This window comes from Myripristis murdjan, chromosome 9 (assembly GCF_902150065.1).
Source record: "Myripristis murdjan chromosome 9, fMyrMur1.1, whole genome shotgun sequence".
NCBI classification, from domain to species: Eukaryota; Metazoa; Chordata; class Actinopteri; order Holocentriformes; family Holocentridae; genus Myripristis; species Myripristis murdjan.
In genome coordinates, this window is record NC_043988.1 from 10069002 (window position 1) to 10082442 (window position 13441).

General features: G+C 40.4%; 1 protein-coding gene across 10 annotated transcripts in view; it reads right to left on the bottom strand.

Annotated features, from left to right (window-relative positions):
* The window catches only part of ncor2 (nuclear receptor corepressor 2), a 99940-nt gene extending 86702 nt beyond the window's left edge, over nt 1-13238 (bottom strand). For 6 of the 10 annotated variants that reach the window (XM_030059429.1, XM_030059430.1, XM_030059435.1 and 3 more), the window contains exon 1: nt 12984-13238. The gene's annotated coding sequence lies outside the window, so the exon portion shown is untranslated. Of the gene's footprint in view, nt 1-12939 lie in introns of all 10 variants that reach the window. The other 4 variants (XM_030059437.1, XM_030059436.1, XM_030059428.1 and 1 more) reach the window with 3 other exon arrangements.
* Nucleotides 13239-13441: the final 203 nt, after the last annotated feature.

Sequence of the window (13441 nt, forward strand, 5' to 3'; positions counted from 1 at the left end):
AGTGGCTGGTTGCAGCCATCAGACTAGTGTGTGACATGTATGGACAGACGGCCATAAATTTTATAAAAGTGGTGTGAATAAAAAGCTGTCCAGGAGCACAAAATAAAGTAAGGGATGGCAAGAATATCAAGTCAAAATCAGTCTACAAAAAAAAAAAAAAAAAAAAAAAAGAGAGACAGGTTGCTCTTCCGGGATTGGGACGGGACAAGTATTTTTGTGAGTGCAATGGGACAGCAGGGTAAATCCATTCCCAAGTCACCCTCTAATGTGTATCCGGTTGGCTAGAAATAATCATCTGATGTACTGGTGCAAGTGCCACAGATTAAAAAAAAAAAAAACTTCAGGCGGGCACATAATCACACAGCATGCTTTTATTTAGTAGTAGATCATTCCCATTATTAGCACTTAAAATAGCACACATAATGGTGTCTCCAAACGGAGACAATAAGGACAAAAGAGAAAGACGAGGAAAGAGATGAACAGGGCCAGTGATTGGGTGGACTGTACTTCCAGATGTGGTCGTCCAGCTGCATCCAGGCTGGACAGCAGTGCAGCTATTGGATTTCCTGCCTGTTCCCCTGCTGCCGGCCGCCCCAGCCACACTGTGTGGATTACATAAGTCCCTCCCCTCCCTGCTGGCGGGCCCAGAACTGGGGCCTTCACACTCCGCCTCAACAGCCAACTACGAATCCCTGTAACCATGGAGCCACGGGCGCTCCACCAAAACACACTGGAGGAGCTGAAAGCTATTCCTTCTGTTCACAGAGACACACTGACACATAATCATTCAGAGCAATACACACTCACTCCCTCTCCTCAGATCCCCACAGATAGCACTACACCTAACACCCTGAGTCCCCTGGGACACAATCAGACAGCACTGCTCTGATGTGTGAGGCCTCACATTTCAGATCCCTCTTCAGTCTCTGTTGGCTCTGCTCTCAAAGCCTACCTGACATTCAGCTCTCCATCCTGAGGAGCAGGAAATAAAACAGAGGAGTGCTCTTGTCTGTTGGGTTGACCTACTTCCTCCTCACTACTGATTAATTATTCAAGAGCTTTGAAATGTTCTTCTGTATAGTAGCATGCAACCCAAGTGCCTCTGTTTGCTCCTCATGACAGCAGCCCGCGCCTTACAGAGCTTCCCTTTATGCATGATACAGTTTGAGTGTGTATGAGGGTACAACTGTGAGTTTGACTGCAAGTGTGTAAGTATACACAAATACACATGCATTTGCCCACACTCATCACCATACATGTGCTCATTTGTATACAGAGACAGTTTACCAAAAAAAAATACCCAACCTAGATTTAATATGCATGATTCTGAATTATGGGCATGATACAGAGGGATTTTGAGGAAAAAAATATTTAACATATTTCAGAAGACAGACATCACACATGCAGCTCCAAGTATGGATGGAAGCAGGAGACTTACACGTTCCAAACTTCAGTGTACTACAGTCATTGATCCAGTGCACATGTCAAGACAGGAGGCAAATCCTCCCACACAAGTACACATCAACCTGTAATAACACTCCACTTAGGCCTACATACCTTTCACTGTTACATGTCACTCATATCCCCACTGTGAGCAAATCAGCCCTAAGGCATATGCTGTTGGCTGCCCTTACAAACAAGCTTTCCAGAATGTGAAAAACAAACTATCCTGTAACATGCATGCCATGACATCCATAGCAATAGACAAAGACACAAAACCACTGCGACAGAAAAGTTTAGCTAATCACAATGTTAAATATAACTCCACCCACAGCTGTGGCCTACGCAAACAAGAGTAATGTCCTATAAAATGCTGTCATCTGTGTTGCATAACAGAGTCAAGTGAATCACTTACCACAGAGCCATTTCTAATCTCTGCTAATCCTCTGTCTGTCTCTCGTTCTGTATATTTAAATATGGGTGACTGGTTTCATGGACACCTCCCCCACTCCATACCCAGGAAAATCAAAATAGATAAGAATATTTTTCATAACAGTCTCTCTCCTTGTGAAAAAATATAAACTTCCAAAAATATATTGTTTAAGACTTCTCAATCTTGTCCAATAGGCCATCATGTCTACACAATAGAAGTTGCTCAGGCAACTTCTATCATACTAGATGTACCTCAGTATTCAAAGGGATTTTGAAAATAACATGTTAAAAAACTGTAGCCTAATTATTAGCCCCATTGCTCTGATTAAGGCAGACAATACTAAAAACCAATTTAGGAGTGAAAGTTGGGCTTGTTTGAAGTATCTCACAGGGTCTATGTAACCCAGCATTGATGGTCATGACTGTGATTATTTCATTACAATACTGAACATAAAATTTAAGTACATAAAAGTACTTTCAATTTAGGGCTGTGCGATATGACCTAAATCTTATATCCCAATATAGGTAACTTCATATCCCGATAAGGATATATATCACAATATAGCACATTTTCAGTAAATTACATGAATAAATAGTTTACATAAAAAGACCACATGGAGAGCAACAATAGTTCCCTGAATGTGCCATATGGAGCAACACTTCTTAGGTCAGTTCCCTAGGCCCTTTACTTTTCTGTCAATATTCTGACCCTGCGTGTAACTACATGTAGGATGACGCAATGCCGCTGAGGCCCACTATACTTTTCCCTTGCGTCTGCCGTGCTTTGTGCCAGTTGACGAAGACACATGATGCCAGTTCTAATGTCTCGTCAACCAGCTGGAGCTGAGGAAGTCTGCATACCTGTTCAGATGCTGCCACTGAATCCCCAAATTCTACAGACTGCAAGGCGTCACTAAAGTCACAGTGAGAAATAATAATAAAAAAAAAAAAACATTGCTTTGGAGTGAACATTTTGTTTCAATGAATGCAGCCATAAGTTGTGCTGTTTTTCCTCTTAGTTTCATTAGCACAGAGTTAATAAAATCCTGATGCTGCTGTCCAAAGTTTTAGTGATCGGTGAAGTGTGATACTCAGAGCAAATGCTCACACCAGTGTAGACCATTACACCATAGCTGTCGCTACACTTCCACACAGGATTTCACTTAAGCTGTGTCATTACTTGTGTTAGGCAGTCAGTTAATGTTGCCCTCACTCATGCATGTGGTGCAGAGGAACGCAAAACACTGTCCAAACTAAAGAAAATAAACTCTCGTAATAAATTACCAGAACGAGTTGATTTGTGACACGATGAATTTAACGATAGAGCAAAACAAAGAATGTTAGATGTTTTTGTGGCATCACACAATATATATTGCTATATTGCACAGCCCTATTTCAAGTTGGCATTTTTTTAACCAATTAGATCAAGTTTGTTTCCAAACAAAACCAGTTTCTGGACATCTTTGAGATATTTGCCCAGTCGCAAATGCAGCCTGTTGCATCACATGGTTATAGGATAGGCTCTGTTGATCAGCACTCCAGTACAGTATCTAACACACATGTCCAGGTGTGACCATAGGGCAAGACTCGAGATCGAAGCAGCATGGAACTAGGCTCATCAACACTTGTCAGTTGAACTATCAGAATATCAATCTGACATTTCTTAAGAAAAAAAATTGGAGCACACTCCTAATTCAATTCATACTGGCAGAGACACAGCACAACTCAAAAAAACACCGTGCTTGTAGACCAAAAGTTTACATGCCCACCAATATCCCAACTATGAGGAGTAATCAATGTAAAGCAATATTTCTTTTACTGTTACATGATTCAAAGTAACGTGTTCTCTGACAGCCCAGTTTCCATGAGATTTGTTTGGATTTATCTACCGCTAGTCACTGCACTATGTAAGAGTAGCTGTTGTCGCTCATATATATTTTTTACTCCTGTTATCTCCACATCACAGCTTATCTTGAGATATCAAACATTGTTTTGACATGATCACAATTTAATTAACTTATTAATGTGAGATTTTTAAAAAAACGGTTTTCAATATAATGACTTTTGTTGGTAAATGATTTGGTTGCAATTTCTGCCTGTCATACCTTGATTAAAGTAAACCTGCTGATTGAGTTTTCTGTCAATCTCAATTCTGCTTTCGTTTTTCTGCACACAGGCTCGCTAGGCTCCACAAAACTATTTGTTTGAATCAAGTAAAATCCTTGACCAAATGAAATAATTAAAAAATAAGCAACCACAGCTGCTCTCAGCTTCAACACTCCATGGCCATGTTGTTTGTTTTGTAGATACAGCATCCATGTTATTGAATCTGGTGACCAACAAGCACAGTCATCAATGGGGTTCAGAATTAGCAGTGTGCACATAAACATATTCAATGCTAGATTCTTCCATGCCTCTTAAGCAACATTAAGAACAAGGAGTGGACATTATCAGCACATTATTATTCAGAGGAGGAGGATGGATCTACACACTGAATATAGTTGGTTTGGACAATGTAAGAAATAAACCTATCTCGCTTCATAAACAGATTTCTTACTGCTTTTGCCCAAACACACAATCAAGGATGTCTAAATTCAAAAGGTTTGTGCATAAAATATTGCTGCTATAATGTTTGTTTCGTAACATTGCTATGGCCCTGATTTTGTTGTTGTTGTTTTGTGAAGTGCTGTAATGTCCATCACTGTAATGTCCAGTACAACTTTTCCCTGTTAACCAATCAATGGGCTGCGTTCTAGGAGAGAAGAACTGATCTGGCGCTGCCATTGCAGTAGGTGCTGGGTGTGTCGAAACATAAGTCATTAGCACCCAAATTAAGCAATAGATACCATGCGCTCCAGTACTTCTTTTGAGTTGATCTACAAGAAGTGGCCCAGATATTTACTTGGGTAGATGCTCATTCACCTGTGAGCCATACAAATATACCAAATATACAACCGCCTGAAACAGCCTACATGTTGCCTTCAGCATCGTCACATAAACTCCAGAATTATATAGGAAGTTGCCCAGAATAGATAATAGGTCCATCATTTATTTTTTTCCACAACAGAGTTTCACTAAAATAACACCAATGTGACCGAACCCTACCCCAAACCAAATTTCAAATTTTTTGTCTGAACCCTGCCCAGCCCACCAGGTCCTGGCAGGCTGGGGTCGGATATCCACACAATATCATATCTGCATGGCACAAATATAATTTATGTAAATGTGTACAGAGTATGCTTTCTTAGCTTCAAAGGCAAACAATTCACTCCTACTGATGTTCACAAAATGTGAAAGATTTGTCCATGGAACTTGAATGTACTTTGTTGCACTCTTTGTTGCATGTGCACTCTTGAAAGGAACTATTTTTTCAAGGTGCATTCAAATTCTGCTCAAAGGCTATTTTGTGCTTTGTTGTGAGTGGTTGTGATTGACAGCTTGGACAGCAGAAGCCAAATATTAGGGATACACAAATATATCAGTAACTACTGTAACGGCCAATATTTGCTTTGAAAAGAAATAATACAGTGGTCCAGTATTATTTTATTGCCATTATTTGGCTGATTGTGAAACTGGTGCTTGTATGACCTGTTTAAGTAGGAGTGTGTCTTGAGCTGATATCAAAGATCAGTATTGAGGCCCAATCAGACATTTTTAAGTGACTGGGATACTTTCCAAATCATGGGAGATTATTTCAAGGTTTCTTTAAAGAACAGAGCATTAATGTAGGCTATTTTTCTTAAAGCAGAGCAACTGCTTCAATAAGCATAACCATGTTAATTAACAAGCAAGCCCAAAAACCTCTTAAAGCTTTGAAGACAGAACACGTGATATTAATGCACACATATTTGTGATTACTGTTGTGGTTTTATGTGAGAAAAGTGATTTTAGTGAATGTACGCAGCAGCAATGTATTTAGATGATGGGATTACCTTTGCGCAGTAGCATTCAAGTTTCATGGTGCAGCTTTTCACATTTTTCTAACATGAAGAGGATGAATTATTGAGAGTTAGCCTTGACTTCTAAGCTACCATTTATGCAACCAATTTGTGACAGATGTAGAGTCCTTTGAGTGTGCAATGTAATGACAATAAGAATCATTTCCATTTCATCAACAACCACTGCACAATGACACCATAAAGCCCAGTCAGTAATTACGCCAAATAAATAAAATACAAAGAAAACCAACTCATGTAAATCTGTGTATGCTTCTCTCTATTTAAATATATGCCCTCTGAGGTCCAAACTAAGGTTCTCTTCTACAGGACAAAGACAGCCCTTTGGCCAGTCTGCTGTAATGAAAGCTCCTCTCCATAAATCCTGCTGTGGCCCTGGTGAGTTCCACACAGTGACAGGCCCAGGAGCAGGCTAGCCGCCAGACCCCATTAACCCCTGGACCAGCAGCCCCAATACACCCAACCCCCTTTGTGTAACGAGTTCTACAACTGCGTCCTAAATATGCCAGAGAGGGGGTCAGAGACAGAGATACACAGAGAGAGAGATAATCTCAAAGACAAGAGAACAAAAATCATGGGTCAAGCTATAGGCTATTTAGACAAGCAAGGGGAGTAGATTAACTGTACTGTGTGTTAGGGCTTGACAGTTAAACGAAAATTAATCAAAACCAGCATTCAGAACATAATCTTGCTTATGTCAATTAGTTTGTTTGTTTGTTTGTTTTAATTCTGTATACTTTCCCCACTGTGTGTTCATGTAATGTCCCCTTTATAACGTACTACCGCGAGTGTAGTCACATGACTCTGCCCCGTCCAGTCGGTGACATGGAAGCAACATGGAGGAGAATTTAACACTGAGCCCACTGAGCAACTTGAGCACCATGTATCAAAGAAAAATGTTGTGTCCATCATTGAGACACATTTTGGCTTTAGTGAAGATGACACCGAACAAAAATAAGTCATATGTAAACACTGTGGAAAAACAGTTTCAGCAACCAAAGATAATACCATTAATTTTCTTTCAACACTTAGAGCACAATCACATTAGTGAATATGAACAGTGCATGGCTCAAAAAAAGAGAGAAACTGACAAGAGCCCAGCAACAAGTGCCTCCACAAAGCAGCTGTTGATAACACAAGTATTGACAAATGCTACACAACATGAAAATGATTTGAAAACATGCAAAGAAATAACTGATGCCATTTCCAGAGTGGGTTGAAACACTTCATTAAAACCCTCGACAGAGGTTACACTGTGCCATCATGAAAATATGTTTCTATCTATCTATCAATCAATATACATACATAGTCGATATAATCAACATACAAAATAACTGTTCATTAATTGAAATCGAGGTAAACTGTTCAGTTCATCACAATATTGATTTGAGGTCACATCGCCCAACCCTACTGTGTGTTGTCATGGCAATTTGAGACAGGCAGCTTCCTCAAATGATATGGTGCACTCAGGGTCTTTCCATGTGGCAGACCCAGTAAGCAGTAAAGTTGCACAACATCAGGCATAATTCAATGACTGGGACCAAGGTGTGTCTGTGTGTGTGTCCAGTACAATGGTTCTCTGATTGTGAGATTCATTTGAGGCACTGCAAATGACCAGCTGTGCTTGATCATAACACCCCACCACACCGAGTGAAGCATAACAGACTCCACACACAGAGCTTACCAGGTGCAGTCCACCAGCAAGCAAGAAATGTTAGACAGCTGTTGTTACTCACTGAGTGAGCAAGGCGCTGCGTGGAAGGAAGGATTGCGCCTGGGAGGCAGTTTCACGGTGAATGCCTCATATTTCCCTCTTTGTGTTCCGCATGTTAACTTAAACATTCATAAAAGTGCACCACAACACTACCAAAGTTGCATCATTTCCATAATCATGGTTTCATGTGTTGTGATTAAAGCCCAACACTGTAAATTTGAATTTCGGTTCAATAATCAGCTCTAAGGGTTAGACCGATACCCGAAACATTAGAGGTCTTGTTTCTTTATAAACATAGAATACCATATTTATCACTCTTTAATTTTGGTATCATAGTAGACCAAGTTCATTCAATAAAAATATACTCCAGGGTAAGTTAACCGTCTTTCAGTATGTCAGAGTTTTGGCTACTATGATACCATAAAACTTGTACTTTAAGTCCTTTATAATATATGTTGTATTATCTTTTGTAACAGACTAGCCACATTTACATATACACATTATTATATGAGCAGTGGTTGAACATGCATCATTACATAAGTAGTGAGGGTGTACTGACTCATTAGCAGCGGGCAAAACCCTTTTCCACTAGAGGAACTGCTCCCAGAACACAAGAACCCTTACTGCTGTTTACAACAGAGGAGCCAGTCCCTTTTTGTGCCCCAGGAACTGGTTTGTAGGCCAAAAGACAGTCCCCACAACCAAGGTAGCAGTCTGAGAACCTGGTGACTGTCAGGGTGGAGCTGAAAATTTGCAACTGGTTAAAAATGACGCAAGCAACATTAAAATATCGCCCTGCCAGTTTTAGCTGGCACTAACAGCTCTGTAGCTCACTCTGTCGGTCAGTTGCTCAACAAAAATTTCCTCAATATTTTGCAGCCAGTTCTCGCCCTAAGAGGGTAAAATTTGGCATAGCGATCAAGTGTGTGTGTGTGTGTGTGTGTGTGTGTGTGTGTGTGAGAAGGTGTGCGTTTGTGTTCATGCCAATTGGCTAAGAAGAGGCATGGCGATGGGAGTGGCCTATTGTAATATAAAGATAGATACAAATAGATACACAGACTTGCACAAGTTTCTGTGGAAAGGTTGGTCATGAGCCAAAGGACAGCTGATTAACTGTTCATGCCAACTGGCAAAAGGAGTGTGTGGCAGTGTTAGTGGCCTTTAACAAAAAGGCAAATAGCTTCTAAATGGAGTCCAGTTTCAATGGTGCAAGTTAGCCCCACCCTCTATACTTGAGCAGTGCCCCCTTTCATGAGTCATTAACAATTTGTTTTCGACACTTGTGGGAAGCATTTTTGGACTAAGCAGAGTTCATTAGGTTTCGAATCTGGCCCAGACCCTTGCTGCATGTCATTCTCTCTCTGCCCTGTCTTTCCTGTCTCTGTGACTGTCTAATACAGCAGAAATTAAAAAAAAAAAAAAAAAAAATTCTAATCTTACACAAAAAAACATGGAGACAAAGCACTGAGACTGCATACCGTGCCACAGTTGATCTCAATTACTGTACATAACAGCAGTTTCCTTTCTCTTTTCAGTTTTTGCTATTCTGGCATCCTCAATCTAATCCACATGCCTCTTCTCCAAAACCAAATGCATCATCACAGTGGCAGTCGTAACTAATCATGAACACAATGACGACTTTGACATCTTCAGTGTGTACTCTTTGGCTGCTGTCAGTCACATACAGAATGACTGGACACTAGGGGTGGTGAAAAAAATCGATGATCGATTAATCACGATTATCTTGTGGATGATTATGAATCGATTATTAAATTTTTAAGAATCGATTATTTGGTGACACTGTTCTTCGCGCTTCACCAAGCCGATCAGCGATTCGCGCTCGATCCCCTCGCGAGAGGTTAGACAAACACCGCGAGACAGCAGAGGAAAGACACAGACGAGAAGGAGCGCGGTAATCGAGAATCGCTAATAATCGAAAATTGGTTGTTAATCGAATCGGGACCTCAATAATCGTAATCGTAATCGTAATCGAATCGAATCGTGAAATCACACAGATTAACCACCCCTACTGGACACCACCTCTTTATCTACATTAAATGAACTGTTCTTGGGGTGCAGTGAACACAAACACAGAAGTGTCTAGGTTACTCGCTTAGCACCTGGAACCTTCTTCCAAGAGCAAGACCCAGGAACTTTGGCCCTGGACATGTTTTGGTAGAAAAGGGGCAGAACTCAGTAGCAGCAGCTTTCCAATACTACTATTAGCAGGTTTAATTCTGAGTATCTTAAAATCCTTAACAAGGCCAGCAGAAGGGGTAGAACTTCAAAAGGACATAAAACTTCCATTGGCTATGGCAAAAAGACCAAATAAAGACCAAATAAATAATAAAGTCCAAATAAACAGACATTTTTCTTCTGTTTGGCAATGAAAATTCTAAGACACTGCCTCTTTTGAAAAAGCAGCCAGTAAGCATTTATTTTATAATGAAATTTGTCAGCCAGTTCATTATGTAACTTGTCCCATCAACATAAAAAAACACTGCCAACAAATGTTAAGTGTAACCAAATGGCAGCCAAAGGTGCTTTTGGTCAAAGGAGGACTTAAAGTAGCATTTTTCATTGTGAACAGCCATGAAAAGCAAATAGGCTGATGGCTTAGTTTTTCATTCAAAGCAACAGTGGAACCTCCCAGGACACACCAGGAGCCCCGCAACACTGCACTCCACTAGCCCATAGCTGTTTAGGAAGTAAACTGTATTGTCAGGCCTGCTGTAACATCATATGCAACTTGGCATACATAAACATCCTAAACACTTCCTATCAACAACTAGCCTACTTATATCTAGACAACTACAACACTATTTGAGGAATACTTTTGTTTTAGGTACACATTTCAGGGGTTGCTGTTTTTTTATTTACACCATGACTTGCATAAACAGATGCTGTGACAGAGAGGTGAAATAAGAGAAGTGACCATTTTTGAAAAATAAACCGTTAAAAGGTCATGCTTTTTAGCCTTTTCAACCACAACCATTTCTGTGAGTTATGGTGGTGCAACATTTTGTCTTTTCTCACAATGATTCACTGTAAAGAACCATCTCTCCTGGGCAATAAAGTGAACAAGAAGCGCTCTCCTTTCCAGTTTCATAACTACATCGTGTTTCATAATATAAGCAGAAATTGAACTAGTAGTGAAACAGTCTCCCTGAGGCACCACACTGAGCACGGGATTATCTTTGCCCCCATTACCCTTTTGGATAAGGGGGAGATATCTCCTCACGCTCTTTTAACGCTTTCCAATCCAAACCACTGAGCTGAGCTGTGACCAAATGACAGTGTGCAATGACTGCACAGGACTAAAAGGCAGCTGAACCATTACTGTCACACCACCACGGATTAACAGTAGACTTTGTGATCTCTGTACTGCCTTGTGGCAGCTGTGTGAAAGAGGACTCACTGTGAGGTTGCAGGCAATACAAACATGTCACTGCTCTCCATGTCATTAGCTTTAACAAGCTTTAACAGAGTAATATTTCATTTCAAAACAAGCCAACAAAACAAACTAATCAAATTTAACAGCCACCATAAATATTTAGTATTATTCAGATATGTCTGAATGACATTCACAACTCATTACCCAATTTTTATCTTACTGTAATGAAACAGTTTGTCTGGGTTGTGGCATTTCGCTTACTATTAAAATGATAACAGTACTATAAGTTAGCACCACAGAGAATTAATATTCCCCACTGAAATTAGGGTGAGGCCATGCAGTTTCACAATGATCTTTCATTTCTGTGGCACAACACAAATACACTTATAAATACATAACCTAAATGGTAATTGTGATGTTTCAAAAACGTCGCCCTGGGTTTTCTGGGGCAAAATATTTGCACAATCCTTCAAAATGCTTGTGTGTATGATGTCCACATGTCAATGACACAGAGGCATCACCAAAAGTTAAAAAAAAAAAAAAAAAAAAGTCTGGCTCTTTTCAGTACTATGCAGCTTACACTAATGAATTCCAGTTTACAGATGGCAAATAAACATAAACTTCAGATCTGCTTTAGCAGTGTGGTTTTAAAATTCTGCCCCATTTCATTTACAGAGGAACAAATAACTCACCCTTTTGCTAAATGGACCCCCAGATGTTCTGATAGCTTCAAAACATAGATGGAAGGTGACAGATGAAAAATCCATAGATAGATAGATACATAGATGATTGCTTATTATGGAAATGGTTAAATGGTTGTAGTGACTGGGTAGCTAAACTGCCTTGCCTCTGCCAATTTGAAGAGTAATACAATGTTTCTGTGTCAGTGTTAATGAACAGCTAATTTTGACTGGTGTTCTGTCTCACTGCATTCCACAAGAGGACCTCGGATAACGCATTAAGATGTCAACAGTATATCTGAAAATATTTTCTTGCTTCTTAAAAGTTTATCAACACTGCTCAATGGCAAGTGAGACCTCCACGTCTAATGATAACAGCTTACAGGTAGTTAACTAACTGAATTGTTGGTTAACTGTTAACGTAGCCTTTCTAATAAACTGAGGGCAGATATTGAGAATAAACTTATATGGCAAAGTTCACGCAAACCTAGGACTAATAGCTATAAGGCGGTAACATTAAACAGTCTCAGACAGCTAACCACAGAAGGCTAACATCTATCGCTAACATTTGTAGCTAGCTGCGGTAAGTCACCCATTGACTTGTGTTTGTGTCCTGACATCAAGCTCGTTGGCTAGCTAGCTAGCTAGCTAGTTAGCAAATAAGAGCTTATCAAGTCCATGGACGCACAGTGATTTGGGAAAAGAAAACAACCGTTACTAACGTTATGTGATAGCAAAACATCGTGTTACTATCCAAACTAACTATCGTTGGTCAATGGTAACTTAAAACCAATGTTTACAAACGCAGAGCTGGCACTCTTGTGGATAGCCAAGTTGGCTAACTTATTTAAACGTTAGATTGGACTGATCCTGGTTAGTACTCAGTTGACATTATTTATCTACTATCACAAAATATTGATAGCGATGGGTAAGAAGATGTAAGAAGATGTTATGTTTGCTCACATAATGTTAAATGTGATTCTGTTAAACAGAACTGGCATTACTTCTTAGCACTGGCAGATAGCACCGTTGGCTACTAACCAAGCTAGCTTAGCCTAGCTAGCCATGTAGCACGTGTTGTTGATTTATAAAATAATTAACTAGCTGACGTTAGCTAGCCAACTGGTAGTACCGTGACGGTTCCTACTGCCAGTTTGTCGCACTGCTCTCTTAAATTATATTACCTAAAGATTGGGTCAATTGTGTGGCTAAATATAAGAGAGCACTGCAGTGTCTCTGCTCCAAAGAATAGCCTGACCCCATCGTCAAACAACAGACAGACCCCCCTAACCAACGGACAGCCAGCGATGGAAGCTAACTAACCTTAGCGAAGGGGCAAGAGAAACCATTCGGCGGTGTTATCTTACGGTAACGTTAATGTCCCAGTCCTCGTCAGTCGTTCCCGTTACGCTGGCTAATGTTCCCCTCGCTTCAAATGAATGTCTTCCTCCCAAAATAATCCACATGAAAGAGTACTTCTCGTTTTCATCTGCTCCGCTGGCGGTTTTCAGCTACGTCGTGCCTAACGTTATTCCTGCACAACACAGTGGTCTGGTACTACTCCCTGAGTCGGTGCTGCTGAAACCATAGCGGGGCTGAACCGCCTCTCTCTCTCTCTCTCTCTCTCTCTCTCTCTCTCTCTCTCTCTCTCTCTCTCTCTCTCTCTCTCTCTCTCTCTCTCTCCTCTCTCTCTCTCTCTCTCTCTCTCTCTCTCTCTCTCTCAATAGGTCCGCATGCTCTCTCGCCCCTCCGCTTTACTAGAGGACTGCTCATTTTTCCAATGTCCACAACACATTCAGTCCAATACAGATAGGTGGTGATGTGT